The sequence below is a fragment of the Lepidochelys kempii genome, chromosome 12, assembly GCF_965140285.1.
Source record: "Lepidochelys kempii isolate rLepKem1 chromosome 12, rLepKem1.hap1, whole genome shotgun sequence".
In the NCBI taxonomy this organism is placed as follows: Eukaryota; Metazoa; Chordata; order Testudines; family Cheloniidae; genus Lepidochelys; species Lepidochelys kempii.
The window spans coordinates 18,260,582-18,284,238 of NC_136391.1; the positions used below are offsets into that span (position 1 = coordinate 18,260,582).

Below are 23,657 nucleotides of genomic sequence, written 5' to 3' on the forward strand. Positions count from 1 at the left end.
ATGAATGGGCCAACGCCCAGATCCACAAAGGAACTTAGCTGTTGCAATGCTCAATGTTGCAACACCTACCTTTTCGTAATCTAGAAAATCATAGGAACAACATTGTGATCCACAAAGCCTGAATTAGATGTCTAGGCTCCTACACAATGGGGAGAGATAGGTGCCTAAGACTGTGATCCACAAAAGTAAACATGCTAGACAGATAGCTGCCTAAACTAGCCAATGGGAGATGCCAATGAGAAAGGCAAGTCCTAAGCCCTGACCCTCACAGAGATAGGCACCTAAATCCAGGCTGCAGGGACATGCCTATCTCGGATAGCAATCCACAACCAGGAATCTGGAAATTCTTTAGCCATTGAAATAAAAAGAAAACAAGGGAAGAAGAAGTTGGACTATTAAACACTGAGGATGGGGTTGAAATTAAAGATAAACTAGGCATGGCCCAACACCTAAATGAATGCTTTGCCTGAGTTTTTAGGGTAATAAGGAGCTTAGGGGTGGCTAACGGAAATGAGGATAAGGAAGTACAAATTACCACATTCGAGATGGAAGTCAAATTCAAACAGCTTAACAGGACCAAGTAAGGGGGCCCACATAATTCCATCCAAAAATATTATAGTAACTGCGACGTGAAATTGCAAGCCCAGTAGCAAGGATTTTTAATAAATCCATAAATTTAGGGGTCGTACCCTATAACTTGAGAATTACTTATATAGTACCTATTTTAAGAAAGGAAAAAAAGTGATCCAGGAAACTACAAGCCCATTAGTTTGACCTCAGTTGCATGCAAAGTCTTAGAATAAATTTTGAAAGAGAAATTAGTTAAAGATATAGAGGTAAACAGAAACTGGGATAAAATATAACATGGTTGTACAAAAGATAGATCACGCCAGACCAACCTTATCTCTTTCTTTTAGAAGATAACTGATTTTTTTAGACAACAGATCTAACCTACATGGATTTCAATAAAACTCCATATGGGAAATGAATAGTTAAATAGGAGAAGATGGTGTGACAAAGTTCCTGCTCTACCTTGGTGGGTCTTACGCTTTTTGGCGGGTTTGCTCACCTTGGAGATTCACGGCAGCCCTCAGCTTGGCCGTTTTTCTGAATTCACAGTCCAAGTCGACGACTCCTGTGTCTGACCAGGAGTTGGTCGGATTTGGGGGGAACCCAGGCCTGCCCTCTACTCCGGGTTCTAGCCCAGGGCCCTGTGGTATGCAGCTGTCTAGAGTGCCTCCTGGAACAGCTGTGTGACAGCTACAACTCCCTGGGCTACTTCCCCATGGCCTCCTCCCAACACCTTCTTTATCCTCACCACAGGACCTTCCTCCTGGTGTCTGATAATGCTTGTACACCTCAGTCCTCCAACAGTCCACGTTCTTACTCTCAGCTCCTAGTGCCTCTTGCTCCCAGCTCCTCACACGCACACCATAAACTGAAGTGAGCTCCTTTTTAAAACCCAGGTGCCCTGACTAGCCTGTCTTAATTGATTCTAGCAGCTTCTTGATTGGCTGCAGGTGTTCTAATCAGCCTGTCTTAATTGTCTCCAGAAGGTTCCTGATTGTTCTGGAACCTTCCCTGTTACCTTACCCAGGGAAAAGGGACCTGCTTAGCCTGGGGCTTATATATCTGCCTTCTATTACTCTCCTGTAGCCATCTGGCCCAACCCTGTCACAATGGGGATTAATACAAGAATTGAAAGGTAGATAAGGACCTGGTTAAAGGGGAGAATACAATGAAAGGTGACCTGTCAGGCTGGAGGAAAGTTACTAGTAGAGTACCTCAGGGATCGGTCTTCAGACCAACCATATTTAATATTTTCATTAATGGCCTTGCACAAAAAGTAAGTGTGCACAAATAAAATTTGCATGACACAAAATTGGGAGGTATTGCCAATATAGTGGAGGACAGGATCATCATACAAGAAGTTCTGGATGATCTTGAAAACTGGAGTAATAGAAATGAGATAAAATTTAATAGTGCAAAGTCATGCATGTAGGGAAAAACAACAGGAATATTTGCTATAAACTGGGGACAGACCAGTTGGAAGCAACAAAGGAGGAGAAAGACCTGGGTGTATTAGTTGATCAGAGGATGACTATGAACCATTAATGTAATCCTTGGATGCATCAGGCAAGGTATTTCCACTAGAGGTAGGGAAGTATTATTAACATTATACAATGCACTGGTGAGACCGCAACTGGAATACTGTGTGCAATTCTGATCTCCGATGTTTAAGAATTCAAACTGGAGTAAATGCAGAGAAGGGCTACTAGGATGATCACAGGAATGGAAAACCTACCTTACCAGAGCTGATTCAAGGAGCTAGGCTTGTTTACCCTAACAAAAATAAGGCTGAGGGGAGATGTAATTGCTCTCTATAAAAATATATCAGATGGATAAATACCAGGGTAGCAGAGGAGTTATTTAAGTTAAGCACCAATGTTGGCACAAAAACAAATGGATATAAACTGGCCATCGGCAAGTTTAGGCTTGAAATGAGATGAAGGTTTCTAATGGTCAGAGGAGTGAAGTTCTGGAACAGCCTTCCAAGGGAAGCAGTGGAGGCAAAAAACCTATTTGGTTTCAAGACCGAGTCTGATAAATTTATGGAAAGGATGGTATGATGGAGTTCCCTCTTTTTAACTCCTTCTCCACTCCTGGCATGATTGGGAGGGGTGGTGGGTGGGGTCTTTCAACCCCAAAGCAGCTCCTTAATGCCCCCAACCCCCGCCCCGCTTCCATGTCAGTGGGAGTTTTATATACCCCATCGCACTACTTTATAAAACTTTTAGCCTGGTTAGAGCAGCCAGCTGGGATGTGGGAGAGCCATCTTCAATTGCCCCCTCTGCATCCTGGAGAGAAAGGCTTTGAACAGGGAGGGATCTCCTACCTCTCAGAGCTGTGGTCTAAGCACGAGCTATGGGATAGTCCGATGTGGGGCTCCCAGTCTCTTCTACTGAAGCAATTCCTCTGTGTATAAATAATCAAAGAGTCATTAGAGCAGGGGGACAAGTCCCTGGATCTCCCACCTCCCTGGTGGATGTCTGAACCACCAACATACACAGTCATTATCTCTCTCTCTTTCTCTGCGCCAGTTAATCACAGTGTAAGGCAAAGAACTGTGCAGCCTTAAAAATTCCCCAGTCGGAAGACAAGGTTCCCTGCCAAGAGACAGGTGTCCGCAGGAGACCTGAGACCTGACTGGGAACTCCTGAAGTGGACTACAGAAGGGGAGATACAGATACAGTTATCCTGAAACTGGGATGCTGTGTATAACCAGGATGAGGTCATCCACCAGAACAAGTATTGTCTCAATACTATTCCTCAGCCTGAAATCTGACTGAGAAGGACGTAGGATACTGGTAGCCAACCGCTGATATTGGATATTGTATTCTGCTTGCTTAAAACAGGAAGGTTAGACATTGGACAGTAACTAATAAGTCAGGCACCTAAGCCACTTCTTAGATCACCACCAGCATCAAGTGAAAGACTCTTTAGTACTGGTTGGATAACTGCATGCTTAGAGTAGCAGGTAGGAATCATTCTTTAGAATACTGTTGACAGTATCTCAGCTATTCTCTACTCTTTTACTAGTCAGGAAGGGTGGGGGTCAGAGTCACATGTGATCACTCTAAATGCTGTTAGTACTTCCGTGGCTGCTTCTTGTGCAAATGGGCCATATTCTTGGAAGGAGGCTACTGTGTTTTCAGTTCTGTGCTCAACTTCTTTTTCATGGTGTCCCATGAAGTCATCCCAGATGCAAGAGATCTTTTCAGTAAAATGAGATGACAATTCCTTTCAGCAGGAGATACTAGGTTCTGGGGTTGAATGAGGGCATTCTGGGTTTAAGGGAAATCCAATCAGAAAGGGATATTACTTGGCTCTACTACCAGTGGCCAGGCTATAGTATAGATAGGTTATAACCAAATTTGTCCTTTAAATCCACAGTGAAACTATAGTCAAACAGGGAAGTGCAGAAAAATTTACAGCTGTCAAAGAAATTATATTTAACAAGCTGCAAGAAAAAAACCCAAGGAGATGATGCATAAAGACAGTACACAGATACTTTACAAATGAATAACCACAGTTACAATAATACATTTAAAGTCAATTGAACAATTGTCTTTAAATTTGTATAAATTGTTGAGTCTGTCTTTAAACATTAATTTGAAAAAACACTTTTCCACTCATAAGTTACACAGCAAGTAAATTATTACAAATGCATGGCTACTTCCCGTGCTATAATGTGCTTCTATTTCCTTGAAGATATTAGGATTATCTTTTTTTAATGAAAACTTTTCCAAATATTGAAATGCCAGAAGGGGTTATATTTATTTGCTTGAAATCTATTTAAAGGACAGAATGCTTTGCACAGTACAAAAGCTGACTTACAGTTTAAGAGTTCTTTAAGCGTATGTGTTAGATTTTTAATATACATTCAGAGAATAAAGAACTAAGAATCTAATTTACTTATTTTCTTTATGTTTTGCATGTGCAGATCACTGATATCAAGTGTTCACTTATCTCAATTTATCTTAAACAGAAGTGAGGGTAATGGGACTTACAAAAGAGTCTAGAAATGATAAATTACATCTTATTGTATGAAGTCAAAGGTTAAACTTATTATTGCTCACCACAGGCCAACCTTAACCTCAGGATTAATGCCATAAACAAAAAAGAAAATTCAGTTTGCACACACAATGCTCTGGGATAATGTCTCAGAAGAATTACAAAAGTGAAATGATGCCCCCTACTGTTTTTAGAAATGTTCTTGGATAAATAGCATCTTTTAGATCTAAGGAAATCATCATGTAAAAATCAATAAACATGTATTTTCAAACTAGTATTCATTAGCATGAGATATAGCAAAGATGATACATTTCTTTTCCTCGTTTTAATTAAAATACATGAGGAACAGTATCTTGCAGAGGAAATTACCTGAAATGTATACAGCTAGAGTGAATGTGAAACCTTTATATTTCTCAGAAGAGTTTGGACAAAGAAACCATGCAATTTAGCAAGTAATTTTTCATTTAAAATTTAATACATCGAGTATTAAATCAGTCTTTATCTGGTAATTATGTTTTTCAAATAGTACAAATGACAGGATTGATTTGTCTATCGGTAGTTACCAAGGTGATACAATTCACTAATAAATAACAGAGAGCATCTAATGTCTTTGAGTTCTGGACGACCACAGTTCAATTCCCAGCTCTGTTATTTAGGTCTCGGATCACAGCTACTGTTGTAATGAGTTTCTTGATGGGCAGGTAAGGAAGAAGGGTTATTGTTTGAAATACTCTTCCGAAAAAAGAGAAAATGAAATATTGTCAAGCTAGAGCCTGATTCTCTTCTCACCTATACCAGTTTTATAGCAGGGTAGCTCCATTGACATCACTAGAGATAACTCCTGATTTACACATGCTAAATGAAAGAAGAATCAGGATGTTTGTCTTAGTGACTTAGCACTGTTGAAACAGAGGTTGGAATAACGATTAGAAAGGACATTTTGGAAAAATCTGAAAGTTGCTGCCCCCTTCCCCGCTCGAAGGAGTTACAAAGGGATGTGGCACAAAGAGACCACAGCCTAAAAGTGTTTATGGGACAGCAAAAACAAAATGAAAACACAATAAATACACCATCAGTAAAATCAGGCCAGATACTGTTTAGGTAGCATGAACTGTTTAATATAAAGCTTTAAAGCTTCACTTGTTCTGGTGGTATTTTAAAAAAATATATATATTTCACTACTATCTCGTATCTCTAGCTTTTCAACCCAAAGGATCCTGAAGCACATACCAGACTTCACAACTGTAGGGCCAGATTCTTTCTGGACCTTATATGGCCCCTTATGCAGTGGGAAGGGAGGACATAAAGAGTCTTCCCCATATACTTATGCAGCATAAGGCCAGTTGCAGCACTTGTACTCTGAAAAACACAAGGATTGCACCGTTTCAGCTCCCCTGTGGGGGCATAGTTCCTCCAAAAGTGCAGGGAGAGGTCAAGCTCTCCCACAACCTCATACACTGGCCAACTACATGGGGCAGAGGGAGTAAACGGCATACAACAAAAGGGGTTGAGTAGCAGCTGCTGCCTCTGGAATTGAATGCATCAGTTATTTAATGGTGCACAGAACCACCACACATCTTAAAGCAGGAGAAAGTCTGAAGAACAATACCATAACCTGTTGATGCTGCGAGAGGAATTTAGATGCTGACAAGCCGAATGTAATTGCCCAAGTACAACATGTAGAAGCATGCATCAGGTGTCCTATAAATGGATTAAATAAAAGCAAGCCTGAATTTGGCAAGACACTTTCTCTAATGGAGAACTCCCTTACTCCTGTGAAAAAGGCCAGAAGATCATTAATGAACACAAGCACTCAGAACTTGTAATCTTGGAGAGGTCACCTCTAACAGCACAGTATCCCCTCCCACCACGCTAGGGTTTCATACTGACTTAGGCCCCAGTGGTGAAATCAATACCGTCTACACAAATATAGGACCAGGAGCTTAGAAATCTGGCTTTCATGATTCAGTAGATGACATTTCTTCTAGTAACTGGGGTTTCCTTCATGGTTTCCTTTTCAAATATTGACCAGACCAATCCTGCCCGGTTTATGAGATTTTACAAGATGTCACCTCTGTTAATATTATGTTAAAAGCCTAAAAATCAATAATGTTATTGATTATCTCTCATAGTCACACACATTGTGTTTTTCAAAAGGCCCAATATATAGCATAGGATAAAATTAGATTTCTAGTCTTAACTTGAAATATTCTGACTTCTGACATATTGCTTCACTATATTAGGTCATGACCTAGCAAGCCAATCTTACAGATGTAAATGTCCACCGACATGGATCAATTTGGAAGATTTGGTCTTAATGGGCTAAATTCTGCCCATTTGACTACTTTGAGATTATCTGATGATAATCATTCAGCTAGATCCTCAGGTAGTGTAAATGAGTGTGGCTCCACTGAAGTCAAAGGTGCCATGCTGATTTAAACAAGCTGAGGGCTAGCCTACTATTAGTAATACAAAAAGGTAAGCTATATTTTTTTTAAATCACAGCATAAGTTGATTTGTTAAAAACCATCATAACAGTAGGCACTGGATGAATAAATAATTCTGATTATCCACATTTTCATGTAATTCCTCAATAACATTTAACTGTGTTCAAATATTAACAGATAGATATAGTTGTAGAAATAATTTCTGAGTTCCTGGCATCTGTACATTCATAATGATCCAACTGTGCTAAGATTTTAGGATGCTCCATTATTTTCTATTTAATAGATTGTAAATAACCACTAGGAATTAATATTCATTAGTATGGGAGAGCAGATTAAATAACAATTGGAAGTGGAAATGTCATCTCTTTAGTAAACCAGTATAAAATAAATTACCTCCAAGTTATCTCTTTCTTGAATCTGGTCAGGGGATTCTTCAGTTCCAAAACACACTCCTTAATGTGGACTGTCTTCCTAGTATTCCTACTAGAAGAGACGGAAATGGGATCATAGCATCCTTGGGATTTTTTCTTCTGTTTTTACTTTTGTTAAAACAAGCATACATAGCAAGGCACTCTAGTTCTATAAATATGCTTCTCTAAATGTTAAAGGGTTAGAGCAATTTCCAAAAGGTCTCTGCCTAGAAAGAGCCTTCATCTGATATCTAATTGCATGGCTTTTGCTTCAAGGCATGCAGGAAAATATAGCGTAGTCAGTGTAAATGCCTCTTGGTTTCTATGTAAAAATCCAGAGCTTAATTCACTTTTCATTCGTTCCAGTTTTACACCAGTGCAGCTTGAACCAGATCTTCAGCTGGTATAAATTAGCAAAACTCAACTGAAGTCAGTAGAAGTATGATGATTTACACCAGCTGAGGATCTAGCCTATTGACTTCAGTAGGGTCCTCTTGATCAAGACCTCTGTCTGCTACTTTGATTGAAACCCTATGAGCCTGATTCTCCACTGCCTTGGTCCATGTGTTATCATATACACCTGTGCATAGTGGGTGCAAACCACTACTAAATCAGGATGGAAGCATTTTGTACTTACTTTGTGCAGTTGTAAATGACTATACAAGGTGAAATGCAGGGGATTGTCTCTTAAAATAAAGTACACATAACATGAAAGAACAAAGGGGATACTAGAACACAGCATACTCATCCGATAGAAACTGTCTTCACTAATTTAAAAAAATTCTTCCTGTTTCTTAACTAAAAAATATAAATGGAATGGTATCACTCTCCTTTAGCAGCTGAAATAAAATGCAAATTTAGGGCCAAATCCCACAAAATCGTTCTTCTGAAAGTAATCAGTAGTCATGCCTACAGTCCCACTGGCAGCAATGACATTACTCACAAGAATAAGACACTGCATGATTGTGTAATTATTTCTTTTATACTTCTTATGTTAATATATTATCTCAAAACTTGAAATGATTAATTCAGTAACTTTTTTCCTTCTCACTTTGTTACTACTGAGATTTCTGTATTTAATTACAACAGAACTATTTACCTGGCCCTTTAGAGAGTGCTTACTGCTCGTTTACATCAATGTTTATACATGGCCCCAAAACGTGCAGTCAAATTCTGCAACCCTTTATTCATGCAGAATAATATTTATTTACTCATGTCAGCAGTCCGATTGAATCCAATGAGACTACTCATAAGAGTTAATAATACTCAATGAGACTAAATCTCCGCTCCCTTGAACCTTGTGTAGTAATTTGCTCCCGGGCAAAGTGGGGGCAAACTGCTACAGTTCTGATTTGGCAGTGTTTACACCTATTTTGTGATAATTTAGTACAAGTGTTAACAACAGCACAAGATGTAAAGGAGCAGAAAATCTGGGCCAATGTCAGAGTTACAGAATCTTGCCCTTTATTCTGTCCTTGTCCATCATGCCTTTGATCAAGGTCTTGTCAATCTTTCATTGTGTAAAATCTGGTCAGAAGCTTTTCTGAATCAGCAGTTGTTTTCTATAGAATTAGAATTTCCACCTTTTAACCTATATTAAAGATGCTTGTTCTTTCCTCACAGATAACTACCATCTTATGTGGTCGAGTGCTTGGAATTTGAGAAAGGAAGGAATGAGACTCCTCTTTAAACTTTATATCTGCATATTGATATATCATTTGCATCAATTTTAAGTTGCCTACTTAAAAAATTCCAGTTCCAGCATACACGTGGAAGATGGATAATTATTCCTTGCTATGGTCCAACCAATGAAATATCTGATGAAGAGAAGGACAGAATTCTACAATCAGCTCAGCTCTAACAAAGAAGATGATTGATTACATTATAATCTCTTGTCGCTGGAAATTATCCATCAGCAACTGCAGAACTTACTGATCCACGGAGCTTGGTAACACTGAACATAAATTAGTCTCTGCAAATTTCCATCTTAGATTAAAAAGCACAAACAAAGTAATAATTGGGTTAACAAAATTTGAACTATCTATGCTACAAATCAATAGCATTTGAAACTGCTATGCAGTTGAAATATCTCAAACAGCTTTGAGACCTTGCAATAATATATTGAATCCACCTGGACAAACTTCAGATCCCAAATAACCAATGCTGCTATGACCATCATTGGTCCTAAACAAAGAACCAAGAAATCCTGGATCTCTGTTAATACCCTAACCATCACATGACAGCATCACATGACTTGTTTAAGAGGTGATATGGTCATGTACCATAAACTAAATGGCACTCATTATAAAGTGATACACATTGACCACAAAGCTTTTATGGAAACTAAAGCCATCACACTTGAGGAAACTTCTGCCAGAAACTACATCACCTCCTTGTATAAACATTTGAATGACCTTACTGATGAGAAATCATTCACTTGGCGTGTTCTACTCCAGTTCTGATCAGCTAACCAATACAGAAATGGAGTGAACATTTCAGCCAGTTGCTTATCACACCCGCTGTTTCTTTGGACCCTGGCATTAAGGCCACCACCAAATTCACCTGTCCTACACAAAACGATCCTGACGCATTTACAAACAAAATTCACAGAGATGTAAAATAAGGCAGCAGGAATCTGTGGCATTCCTGAGGAACTGTTAAAAAGTGCTGGACCAGCTATTGTTTTGTGACTGCAGATGATGTTTTTTATCATGTGGAGAACAGAGTTGGTTCTGTCTGACTGGGAAAAAAAGGCACTATTTTACTGCTTTGGAAACATAAGACAGCAAAATAGTTGGGACGATTGCAGCATTGCTCTTCTATCCATCCAGGAGAAGTTTTTGCTTTTTGTCTTGCTCACCTGAGCTGCTGATGTCTTAAGAAGCAAGAGAAGACCACAACAAATCAGCCATTCCATGATGGAGCAAATCTTCACAGCATGCCAGCTTATTAAGAATGCATAAGAATTCAAGTGCCCTGCTCACATTGCATTTACGGATACCACGGCTACATTTGACTCTGTTGACAGGGAATCACTTTGGCTGATTGTGAAACTCACAGGCCTCCCTTGCAAGCTCTGTAGAATTTTCCATCTCCCACATGATGCCTCCTCAAACTGAGTTCTTGTAAACAGGAAACGAACCATCTTCTTCTGAACTGAGAGGCATTTGACAAGGATATCTTGCTACCCCAGAACTCTTCAATGCTGCCATAGACTATATACTTGATAGACACTAAGGCCTGGTCTACATCTCTGGGCACCATAGTTAAGATGACCTCACCCCTGGTGTAGGTGTGTCTATATCAACAGAATAATTCTTCTATCGACCTAGCTACTGCTGCTCAGGGTGGTGGATTAACTACATTGGTTAATGTACATTGATGAAAAAAGGCCCTTCCATCACTGTGGCAAGTATCTACAGTATGGCATAACAGAGGCATAGCTGTAGCACCGTAGCTCTGCTGTTGTAGCGCTCATAGTGTAGACCTAGCCTAAGCCAGCAGTTCTCAAACTTTAGCAACCCAAGAATCCCCGTTTTGATTTAAAGAAATTTGCGGACCCCCAAACTCCCGTTCATCCCCAGGCCCTGCCATGACTCTACCCCTTCCCCAACGCCCACCCTCACCCCACCTCTACCCCATCTCTTTCTGCCTCCTCCCCCAAGTACGCCACAGCCCCGCTCCTCCCTCTCCCTCCCAGCACCTCCTGCACACCGCTGAACAGCTGTTCCCCGGCATGCAGGAGACACTGGGAGGGACGAGGAGGAGTTGATCAGAGGAGCCCGCAGACCCCCTGGACTACCCTCATGGACCCCCAGGGGTCTGCAGACCCCAGTTGGAGAAACACTATCCTAAGCAAATGAATTTTAGGCAAATGCCTTGGTGATAAGAATCTCACCAATGTTGATTTTGCTGATAATATAGAACTAGTTGGTGAATCAATGGATGAGCTTGTTGTGGCACTTAAAGTCCTGGAAAGCTAAATGGCAAATGTTGGCCTGAAAATTAATTGGGGTAAAACCAAAATTCTTCCAGTCAGTGATTTTGAACACACTGAGGGATCTAGCATGTTAGTCAGCAAACACGCAGGGTGGTTTCTCTTGCCTTAGCTCTGTTGTTGATAGCATGGGCAGCATCGAGAATGAACTTTAAGCCCGCACTGCAAAAGTGTTGTCAGTCATGGAGCACCTCATTGAGAATATCTTTCACCAACCAAACACCCTGATAAGTAGAGACACAAAACCTAGGATATATAATGTTTTATCAATATTGTGACCTAGAGGACTGAAACATGGCCCCTCACTGTCGAGACTGAAAAGCAGTTGGACACCATTCAGATAAAGCATCTCCAACTGATCAAAACCATCAAATTCAAGTTGAATGAAGAGATCCATTTTCTAACCAAAAATATCCCTCTCTCTCAATCAGTTGCCCAATGCTTTCTAAGGTAGTATGGTCTTCTGCTTGGAATGCCTATCAACTTCCCTACAAGAATGATCTTTGACTTTGACCCAATGAAAGCAGGATGCAAAAGACCTGCTGTGATAATGGGCCTACAAATTTACCCTAATTATGAGCTCAACTGTAAAAAGTGAGTGAAAGTTTATAAAAGGTCACAATAACCTTTAACAAAAGTTGCTGGGAAAAGGTTACAAAAGGGAGGAAGAAAAACTGAACAAAAAAGGTGTATTGATATAATTCAAGAATTGTATTACAATCAAGCTGAGTAAACAAGAACAGTGAAAGACTAAAAAAAAAAATCAATAAATCAAAATTGGTATGTCAGATATTAGGCCTACTTGGTGACTAGAATAACGAGGAGATGGTCTATGCTCTTGCCAGCCAGGATTTGAGCTGATAGGCTAGTGAAAGGGAAGAGGGCATTCATCTGACCTGAGCTCAGCCTTGCAGGGAGCCAAGAAAGTAGAGTTAAAAACAAAAATCCACTAGCCAGATCCCTTCCCCGTTTCCAGGTCAAGCCAGGGGAAGGAGTAAAGGGGAGCCAAAAATCAAGCTAGCTCCACCTTTGATCCTGTAGTAATATGGTTGCCAACCCTCCAGGATTAACTTGGAGTCTCCTGGAATCAGCATCAATCTCCCAGTGACTATTGAAAGCAATCCAGTAGATTCTAATAGGAAATTTTCAGAAAATGACATTATGTCATGTTAGAAAAGAAAAAAAAAAATCTCGGAATAGCTTCAGTCAGAGTTGGCAACCCTATTCAGGGCTTCCTCCATGGAGGCACAGTGCCCTCCACCCCATTAGGGCACTGGGCCCTTTCTCATCCCACCCCAAATTCCATCCTTGCGGCTCTCCTTGCTGACTAACCTGCCTCCCGCACCCTGCCCTCTTCATTAGCCATCTTCCCCTGCATCACATGATGTGCTACCTACTACATAGAAGCGAGAAATAACACATTCGGTTAAAAAACAAGCCCTGGTTAATGTGCTGCTTTACCCAAAATGCACCGGGCTTTAGCAAAATATTTCATTATCCTCAACAAATTTCTTTTCCTCACCAGCAGATTATAATGATCTCAGCTCAAGAAGCCCTGGAATAGGATTCCTTCCAGGACATGCTCAATTGAGACGTAATGATATTGACTTGGTGTCCAGCAGAATGTAGTAAGAAGAACATAGCATGGATTTTTTTAACACTGTTGAGCTGCTTGTGAATGATTTTGTGACTACACTCACCTGGTCGTGTGTGTGTGTGTTTGTGTTTAGCGAATTTTTCACTCCTTTTGAGTGCTTGAACAACTACATCTAGCAACTTTTCAAGGTTTGTCCGGTGACTTCCTGCTGTGTGGAGTTGGCAACACTTTGGTGTTCTTAAAGAAAGGGACTTTGGGAGAAAAAAAATTGCTACTGGAGTGAGCTTCACTATCATGGCTGCTACCTCCACTGTTTCCTAGGACCCTGGGTCTTTGTCATCTTGATCCTGAGAAATGTCTTGACCAGACCAGGCCAGAGGGAGGGATGCAGATGACACTGCCACCTCTGAGTCCTGAATACCATCTAACATGTGAGACTTTGTCCCTCTCTAGCCCTACATGTCCTTTTATTTCTCCACTTTATTTCATCTCTTTCCTATCCTTCTCCTTTTTCTTTCTGTCTGGCTTAGCCAAGACAGAGTCTGGCTTAGCCAGCCAAGACTGCATTTTTTGAAACACTGCTGTAAGCCGGTGACCAGAAAGAGGCAGCTAAAAGCAGTGCCCTGAACAGCCCGATGCTGGTGTCACCGTGCCTCAGTGTGTCACAACTGAGAATATCAGATTCAGGACAAAATGCTGAGAAATAGGGCATACTCACCCCTGAACTGACGGTTATTCTATCATAAGATATGCCAAGTCAGTAACAAAAGTAAACTTCTGCCTTACCACACTGGTTAACAAGTGAAAAATGCAGACTCCTTAGGCATTCCAGCACTCATTTTATCACCCAGAAACTAGACTAAGATGAGTGGTTATTTAAAACCAATTTCATCAAACAAAGGGTCCTTCTAATCCCAAAAAATCAGCCACAGCCAGGTCAATATCTAACACAGGTCTTACCCAATAATCACGCTATTGGCAATCCTTTAGTAACTAATATCTAACAGTTTATTTATGAGAGAAAAAAAAAAGGAGAACACTAAAATGGTCAATGAAATCATATACCATACAATCATTGCAAAGTTCTTGGATCAGGTTTGTAGCAGTGATGTTACAGACTGATGGCCTGTAAAGTCTCTGGTAACTTCCAAAAGATTGGAAGGTTCTCAGTCCATTGATTGGAATGCTCCTTTTAGTGTAAATCCATAGTCCAGAAATCAGAGCAGGAGAGGCAAAATAGAGATGCTTCCAGGCTCCTTTATAACTTCTCCCATGTGGAGGGAATGCTCTCTGTCTTAGTTTGTGGAAACTTACAGGCACAAGATGGAGTCCAGGGTCACATGAGCAAATCACATGCCTTTACATGCTTTGATGATTCACAGGAACAGCCATTACCCATATTCTGGCTATGGTATCCACAGGAAGGCTCACTGCGTGGGATGAATTTCTTCTCTGGCCCATTATGAGATTTAATTCACAATGGCTGGCTAGACTGGATATAAACTACCCTATGGATGTTGACAAGGAATACTGCACATAGGTAGGATGCCAGTATATAGTCAATATTTATAACTTCAGATACAAAAATAATACATGCATATAACCAGGATAATCATACTTGGCCAATCATAACTTTTCCATTGACATCTTACATGACATGCTTTGTACAAGATTTGTTGCCAAACAGTGTCAATATTAATGATATAAACGGTCATGTTTCATTCCTACAGCATCACAGCTAGTACAAGTTTCCAAATCTCGAGGTAGCTGATACTGCTGAAAAATACAGGCCCAGAACAGCCTTAAGGCTGCAAGTGAGAGTTAACACTGGAGACAGAAGCTGCATTTTCTTCCTTTGCTGTTCTTTGGTGTGTGTGTTTGCCTTGTTTTGCCTCTTGGAAGTGAGATCAGTCTTTAACAGCCGCAATGAGATTTTCAGCCCATCTCTACTAACTTCTCTTCTTTTCCCCAAAAGGACAATTATTACAATTTTTAATACCACCTAAGATACTGTCAAACAGCAGGGGGGTTTCCTTCCAAAAGGAAAATGAAGGAAGGAAGGAAAATGTTGGTAAAATGAAGGCCTTATTTAATACTTTACATTTCAAATGCTTTAACTGTTTTTCCTTCTTTTCTTCATCTTTAATACATGGTTAAAAAATTAATACCATCTTTGCTACAGTACAAAGCAGGCTGAAGTTTCTGTATATCAAACCCCAGATCTTGTTGACCCCTGTTTAATGTTAAACCATGACTGGTTTATGTTAACACTTTTAGCCCATATATTCCATCTAAATTAATACAACACACCTGACCTCCCGCCCCTTCCAAAGACCTGAAACATGATCTCTAGATGGTATTAACAGGCACCTGTTCCTCAGAGGGATCCTACTCCATAACGAACCAGATGTAGCTCCATGATGTTCTGTCCTGAGCCAAATTACGTGTTTGGTGGCCTCTATGCTGTCCAGTTATCTTTTAACTGGTTAAAAACTGAGCTGAAGCAACATCCCAGCTCCTCCTATTCAACCATATTTTTTATTTGGAGATATGTACTTCCTCCCTAGCTACTGTCATGGAGGTAGGGGTCAGTCAGCCCTCTTTCCCCTCCTGGACACTATATTTAATTCGTAAGAATTATATAAGTTGTGTTGACACAATACTTCCACATAATGATGATGTGGTCCAGCTGAACTGCACACACTTCGGATCAAGGGTAAGTAGATGAAAAAGCAGTATCAAGCTCATCTTGGGATTCCTCTGACCCGGGAGTTGCTGCATGTTGGGCCAGTACATAGACCCTAACTGCTTCTCATGGCCAGAGATGAGTGTAGCATATAGACTTCTGGAACAAAGCCCCCTTTCTTTCGAGCATGCCCCCCCACGTCAGCTTGCCTATACTGGAATGATCCTCCTAGGGCAGGATACGGAGGACCTAAGGTCAGATTCCATCAACAATACACCACTAAGTGAACATAGTACATCCAAGTATCTGGACAAATAACTGCAGCCCAGTTATTGGGCCAGATACTTGGATAATTCCTGTTTGGAAAGTAATTCCTGACCTCAGCCTATTTGAGAAAAAAATCCCATTTGAGCTGCAAGTGGAAAAACAATGTTTACTATGCTAAGTCTAGATTTGAATAAACTATAAGCACAATAATATTTAAAAGTTTTTAACTTCCCACATTACAACTTCGGCAAGAATATTTCCTTCACTGACATTTTCTGAAACTGCAACAAGGTGTAGTCATTTTAAACTCATTTATAGTGTAGTAATTAAGTTCGTAACATTTGCGTGCAACATTTCAGCTAAATTTGGGGAAGCTACTCCTAAAAGCCAAGAGATTTGTATTACAGTGACAACCCAAGAACATCACTTGTCATTCTTGCAAGTAATTTAATAGTGTTTAATTCCCTCGTAATGAAGGTTATATTCCTCCATTATCATTTATTTGTCAACCATTCAAATGAAGCCAGAATATTTTAAAACACCACTGTGCATAGACCAAATAGTGTTGAAAACTTTAAAATGACTCATAATCATACAGCTAAATATTTACATTAAAAAACTCTCTTCTGGAATACTTCCCAGTCTCACTAATAGTCTTTGCCAGCACACCTGCAGCTTTTTGTAACTAATTAAGGAACTCCAGCACACACATTCAAAAATGCCTCAAAAACAGATGCAGACTCCATTAATTAAAAAAAAGCTAACACCAGCTTCAGCAATTGCTGAGTCTATAACTGGAAAATGTGCTTTTTCCCCCCTTTTTAAAAATTCAGTGATTTTCAAAAAAAACATTCAGCTTTTGTGGGGCAGGGAGAGGTAATAAATCAACTGCTTTTGAAACAGAAGGGACAAACTCAGCTTAGTCAAAAGAACTGTCCTAATTACTAAACCTACACTTTATGTTTAATCATTTATATAAACTTGTGCTCTTGGAATCAAAGAAGTAACATCACTGTCTAAAGCAGAGCATATTATACACTAGGGTCACTACAGTCTAGCTCTAGCCATAAGCTCCATGCAGGCAACATCTCCTTGCCTACAAACCAACCAGCTCCACATGAGCATACAGGTCAGCAGTGAGCTCAGTGTGGACACGATTGGAAACCTGAACAATTCAGGCTTCTTCATGCAGCTCTGTGAATCTACCTCAGTCTTTTTTTTTCTTTTTAATCTATTTTTGCTTTTAGCTTTTTTTATTTCTAAAATCTGGAGACCTTCACTGAATACAAGTCCTCAGAACCTCCCAAGGAGGACTTGATAGAGCCATTGGAGGGGTAGGGAGAGAGGTAGCAGATAATCAGGATTGGAGTGTGTTAGAAAAGTCTAAATCTTTTCATTTCTTGGCCACATGGGTCATCATGCCTGATGTATCATTCCCAGAAAAATTGGGCAACCATAAAATTTATTGGATTGGTGCAGATTTAATCTTAGTTTCCTCTCAGCACAGTCACACCAAGTAATTGGGTACATATTTGTGTTTTAGGCCCTGATCCTGCAAACATTCACATATCTGTTTAACTTTATGCATGTGAGTAGTCCTACTGGACTCAGTGACACTATCCACGTGCATAAAGTTATATGCTCGTGTGTAAGTGTTCGCCAGGATCAGGGCAGTATTTGTTAAGGGTATCATCAAATCTGGACTGGCTTGTTGAACAGCTTTTCTGTCAAGACTCTAAAGGGCGATTTTGGAAGTGAGTCTCCACTCCATGCTGTGTCAAGCAACAGCCCATCCTCCATCAAGTATCTCTCTCAGGTGTAAATATTTCAGGCTGGGAGCCTAAAGTTCATTTTCCATGATCATTTGTGCAGCCAAAACTCAGTTGCTGGAATGCCCATGGAAAGCACACAGGCGTGTAGCATGGTTGAAGCTAGTTAATTTTTTCAGTTTCAGAAAATGTATGTCAAAAATGTTTTGTGGTATTTTCCCAGCTCTAATATAAATAATTGATAACTTGGCATTCATCTCACATATATTCCTGCTTTTGGATAATTCCTAAAATGTCCTAGCGGTACGAGCTCCTTCTGGTTCTCCATGTGGAAATCCAGGAGCAGGAGAAGGATATGGTTGGTGTCCTCTACTAACTGGAGACAGATAATAAATAAATAATAAATAGAGGGCTCCCTCCCTCAAACCTATGGGATGCAGCTACAGAGACAGGGAAGTTCTCCTCTTGCTAACAGCCCCCTCAATGATGAGAGTTTACTGTGGAAATTCTTTGTAATGCATTCTTTACTTTTTCAACAAATGGTCATTGTTAATAAAGTATATGATAAAATAATACAAGAATTTGCTCAGACTCTGAATCTGGTTCAAGTACAGTTCTGGGCCTGAGATAGGAAGTTAAGATCTCAGTTCAAACTTCTCTGTCATGGTAGGGGTGTACTACAGACCACCTAACCTGGAAGAAGAGGTGGATGAGGCTTTTTTTTAAAAATTAACAAAATCATCCAAAGCACAGGACTTGGTGGTGATGTGGGACTTCAACGACACAGACATCCGTTGGGAAAACAACACAGCAGGGCACAAATTATCCAACAATTTTTTATTTCAGAAGGTGGAGAAAGCTAGTAGGGAAGAGGCTGTTCTAGATTTGATTTTGACAAATAGGGAGGAACTGGTTGAGAATTTGAAAGTGGAAGGCAGCTTGGGTGAAAGTGATTATGAAATGATAGTGTTCATGATTCTAAGGAGTGGTAGGAGGGAGAACGGGCAAAATAAAGACAATGGATTTCAAGAAGGCAGACTTTATCAAACTTAAGGAGTTGGTAGGTAAGATGACACGGGAAGCAAGTCTAAGGGGAAAAAACAATTGAAGACAGTCGGCAGTTTTTCAAAGAGACATTATTAATGGCACAAAAGCAAACTATTCCACTGCGTAGGAAAGATAGGAAATATGGCAAGAGACCACCTTCGCTTAACCAGGAGACCTTCAGTGATCTAAAAATCAAAAAAGAGGCCTACAAAAAGTGGAAACTAGGTCAAATTACGAAGGATGAATATAAACAAAAGTATGTAGGGACAAAATTAGAAAGGCCAAGGCACAAAACGAGATCGAACTAGCTACAGACATAAAGAGTAACAAGAAAACATTCTACAAATACATTAGAAGCAAGAGAAAGACCAAGGACAGGGTAGGCCCATTACTCAATGAGTGGGGGGAAATAATCACAGAAAATGCAGAAATGGCAGAGGTGCTTAATGACTTCTTTGTTTCAGTTCTCACCAAGAAGGTCAGTGGTGATTGAATGTCTAACATAGTGAATGTCAGTGAAAATGAGGTAAGATCAGAGGCTAAAATAGGGAAAGAACAAGTCAAAAATTACTTAGACAAGTTAGATGTCTTCAAGTCACCACGGCCTGACAAAATGCATCCTAGAATACTCAAGGAGCTGACTGAGGAGACAGCTGAGCCATTAGCGATTATCTGTGAAAAGTCATGGAAGACAGGAGTGATTCCAGAAGACTGGAAAAGGGCAGATATAATGCCAATCTATAAAAAGGGAAATAAGGACACCCTGGGAAATTACAGACCAGTCAGCTTAACTTCAGTACCTGGAAAGATAATGGAGCAAATAATTAAGCAATCAATTTGCAAACATCTAGAAGATAAATACGATAAGTAACAGTCAACATGGATTTGTCAAGAAAAAATCGTGTCAAACAAACCTGGTAGCTTTTTTTGACAGGGTAACAAGCCTTGTGGATAATGGGGAAGCAGTAGACATGGCATATCTTGACTTTAGTAAAGCTTTTGATACTGTCTCACATGACCATCTCATAAACAAACTAGGGCAATACAACCTAGATGAAGCTACTATAAGGTGGGTGCAAAACTGGTTGGAAAACCATTCCAAAAAAGTAGTTATCAGTGGGTCACAGTCATGCTGAAAGGACATAACAATTGGGGTCCCACAGGGATCAGTTCAGGGTCCGGTTCTATTCAATATCTTTATCAATGATTTAGATAATGGCATAGAGAGTACACTTATAAAGTCTGCAGATGATACCAAGCTGGGAGGGGTTGCAAGTGCTTTGGAGGATAGGATTAAAATTCAAAATGATCTGGACAAAGTGGAGAAATAGTCTGAAATAAATAGGATGAAATTCAATAAGGACAAATGCAAAGTACTCTATTTAGGAAGGAACAATCAGTTGCACACATACAAAATGGGAAATGACTGCCTAGGAAGAACAATGAGGAGTCCTTGTGGCACCTTAGAGACTAACAAATTTATCTGAGCATAAGCTTTTGTGGGCTAAAACCCACTTCATCAGATGCATGGAGTGAAAAATACAGTAAGCAGTACATATATACACAGCACATGAAAAGATGGGAGTTGCTTTACCAAGTGGGGAGTGAATGCTAATGAGGCCAATTCAATTAAGGTGGAAGTGGCCCATTCTCAGCAATTGACAAGAAGGGGTGAAGATCAAGAGAGGGAAAATTACTTTTTTAATGCTAATGAGGCCAATGCAATCAAAGTGGATGTCAGCCATTTCCAACAGTTGACAAGAAGGTGTGAGTATCAGCAGAGGGAAAATTACTTTTTGTAGTGAGTACTGCGAAAGGGATCTTGGGGTCATAGTGGAATATAAGCTAAATATGAGTCAACAGTGTAACGCTGTTGCAAAAAAAAGCTAACATCATTCTGGGATGTATTAGCAGGAGTGTTGTAAGCAAGAAACAAGAAGTAATTCTTCCACTCTACTCCGCACTGATTAGGCCTCAACTGGAGTATTGTGTCCAGTTCTGGGATCCACATTTCAGGAAAGATGTGGACAAATTGGAAAGTCCAGAGAAGAGCAAGAAAAATGATTAAAGGTCTAGAAAGCACGACCTATGAGGGAAAATTGAAAAAAACTGGGTTTGTTTAGTCTGGAAAAGAAAAGACAGAGAGGGGACATGATAACAGTCAACAAATACATAAAAAGTTATTACAAGGAGGAGGGAGAAAAATGGTTCTTCTTCACCTCTGTGGATAGGACAAGAAGCAATGGGCTTAAATTGCAGCAAGGGTGGTTTAGGTTGGACTTTAGGAAAAACTTCGTAACTGTCAGGGCAGTTAAGCACTGAAATAAATTGCCTATGGAGGCTGTAGAATCTCCATCATTGGAGATTTTTAAGAGCAGGTGAGACAAACATCTGTCAGGAATGCTAAAGATAATACTTATTCCTGCCATGAGTGCAGGGGACTGGACTAGATGGCCTCTCAAGTTACCCTCCAGTCCTATGATTCTATGAATCTCCATATTACAAGGGAGATCAGTTGTGAGCTATAATTTCAAGTGAATACAAAATAAATCTCTGCTGTAACCTACAGGTTTTATCTAGCTTTGAGTTACAGCCATGTGAAAAAAAGTTCCTTTAGGTTCCATCTGAAGCCATAAATCAACCCAGATTTGCCTCACACTAGACGCATGTTTGCAAACCTCAGCAGACCTTTTGACAAAACTAGCTTTCATTTCAATTTGTGATGGCCCCTGAAACTAAATCTCTGTTCCTTCAGACACTTAGGGTATGTCTACATTGCAAACAACAAACCTGTGGCACCAAGTCTCAGAGTCCAGATCAACTGACTGGGCTTAGGCTGTGGGGCTAAAAATAGCAATGTAGATGTTCAGGCTTGGGCTGGAGCCTGGGCTGACAGACCCTCCATGTTTTCTGGGTTTCAGAGCCCAGGCCCAAAGGTCTACACTGCTATCTTTAGCCCAACAGTCCAAACCCTGCAAGCCCAAATCTATTTGACCCTGGCTCTGATACTCAGCGCCATGGGTTTTTCTTTACAGTATAACCATACCCTTACACATCTGTGTAAAATTAAGTATATGCATAACTGTTTGCAGGATCACAGCCTAAGAGTCCATACAATGTTGTTTTTTTCTACCTCTAATTTCATATGCTATTTTAGACTAGAAATTAAAAACAAACAAAAGAAATTTCTGCTTGTACTGAGCATTATAATCTCACATGCTACTTAATTTTTAATGAACAGGGCCATGTTCTCTGAGAACTTTATTACAAGCTTGCATTGGCTTCAGTAAGAAGGCTCACATCATTGTATGCTACAAACCACATTTAATATAATATTAACTGTTTTAATGTATTGTCCATTCAACCCTTGGATCAAAACTTTTAAATGCAAAGCACTGAGAAACACAGTATGACAAAATATACCACAAAGAAATAAATTAATAAAGTCTCAAGAAGGGACCACTTTGTTTATGAAACAATTAAGCCTTTGGTTGTGTTGAGTCATCTACAAAATGTACAGCAGACTGCACAGCTAGATCTCAAAACATTTGCTTTTGGACTTTGTAATGATATTCTTCTCTATCTCAGGTTTCAGAGTAGCAGCCGTGTTAGTCTGTATCCGCAAAAGAAAAGGAGGACTTGTGGCACCTTAGAGACTAACCAATTTATTTGAACATAAGCTTTCATGAGCTACAGCTCACTTCATCGGATGCATATCTCAGCTGCTTGTAAATTTGTGGGGAGAAAACCTGGATTTGTGCTGGAAATGGCCCACCTTGATTATCATACACATTGTAAGGAGAGTGATCACTTTAGATAAGCTATTACCAGCAGGAGAGTGGGGGGGGGGGGGGAGAAAACCTTTTGTAGTGCTAAACACCCGTTTTTTCATGGTTTGTGTGTATAAAAAGATCTTCTGTACTTTCCACAGTATGCATCCGATGAAGTGAGCTGTAGCTCACGAAAGCTTATGCTCAAATAAATTGGTTAGTCTCTAAGGTGCCACAAGTACTCCTTTTCTTTTTGATAATAAAACTTCCTACTTTCCATTCATGATTACCAGAGCTTGCACTAGCTGCATTTGAACAACAGATGGCACCAAATCATTTCAGGAAGTCAGCCAGAGATGTAATAGGTTTGTTTGTTACAAAACGTAGCATCACGAAATAAAAACAAAATGCAGCTATGCAAGCTAAAGGAAAGAAGAGTCCCCCTGGAAATAGTCTGTGTTCAGGAGCCTAGAATTTCATCTTTAGCAGGGTCTGTTTGAGCTAGGAATTACCTCCTTTATCTGCTCAAAGTCTGACACCATACACCTGGTTTCACACACTTTTTTTTTTTTTTTTTTTGCCAAACCACAGGCTGTTGTTGGTCAATGAGGCAAGCTTTGGAGCTGACAGAGAGCTCTTCTGAAAAAACTTCTCTCTCTCTCACCAACAGAAGTTTGGTCCAATAAAAAAAACATTACCTCACCCACCATGTCTCAAAAAAATCACAAGAGCTGGTTTAAAAGCTACAAGCATTTCTCTGTAACTATGAGGGGCAGGAACTTACTTTTCTCTTAAATGAAAGCTGAGATTCTGAAGTAATCACATGACTCCAAGAACTGGGACTTTAAAGGGCGGGAGGAAACCCACCAAATATGGTGAGTCTCAGAATAAACTATGGGAGCTGAGGCCACTGTTTACTTTTCCAGAAAAGGCTCCCCTGCGCTCACACACAAACACTGCTGCTTCATCGTTCTCCTTCACAAGGCAATTTCCATGCCCCTCTCACCAGCCTGCCTTGGAGCTCGGGAGCCCGAGCCAGCGAACTATTCGCAGCCCAAGTGCAAGGCAAGGCGGTTTATCATCTGCCCCAGG

The 23,657-nt window shown here is 40.1% G+C and overlaps 1 long non-coding RNA gene across 1 annotated transcript in view; it reads right to left on the reverse strand.

The window, feature by feature from the left end:
• Positions 1-23,657, reverse strand: part of LOC140896240 (uncharacterized) — a 29,701-nt gene that overhangs the window by 5,012 nt on the left and 1,032 nt on the right. Inside the window, exons 2-3 of the long non-coding RNA XR_012154480.2 lie at positions 7,416-7,505; positions 2,897-2,976 (exon numbers count right to left, since the gene is read on the reverse strand). This is a non-coding gene — a long non-coding RNA (uncharacterized LOC140896240). The remainder of the gene's footprint in view (positions 1-2,896; positions 2,977-7,415; positions 7,506-23,657) is intronic.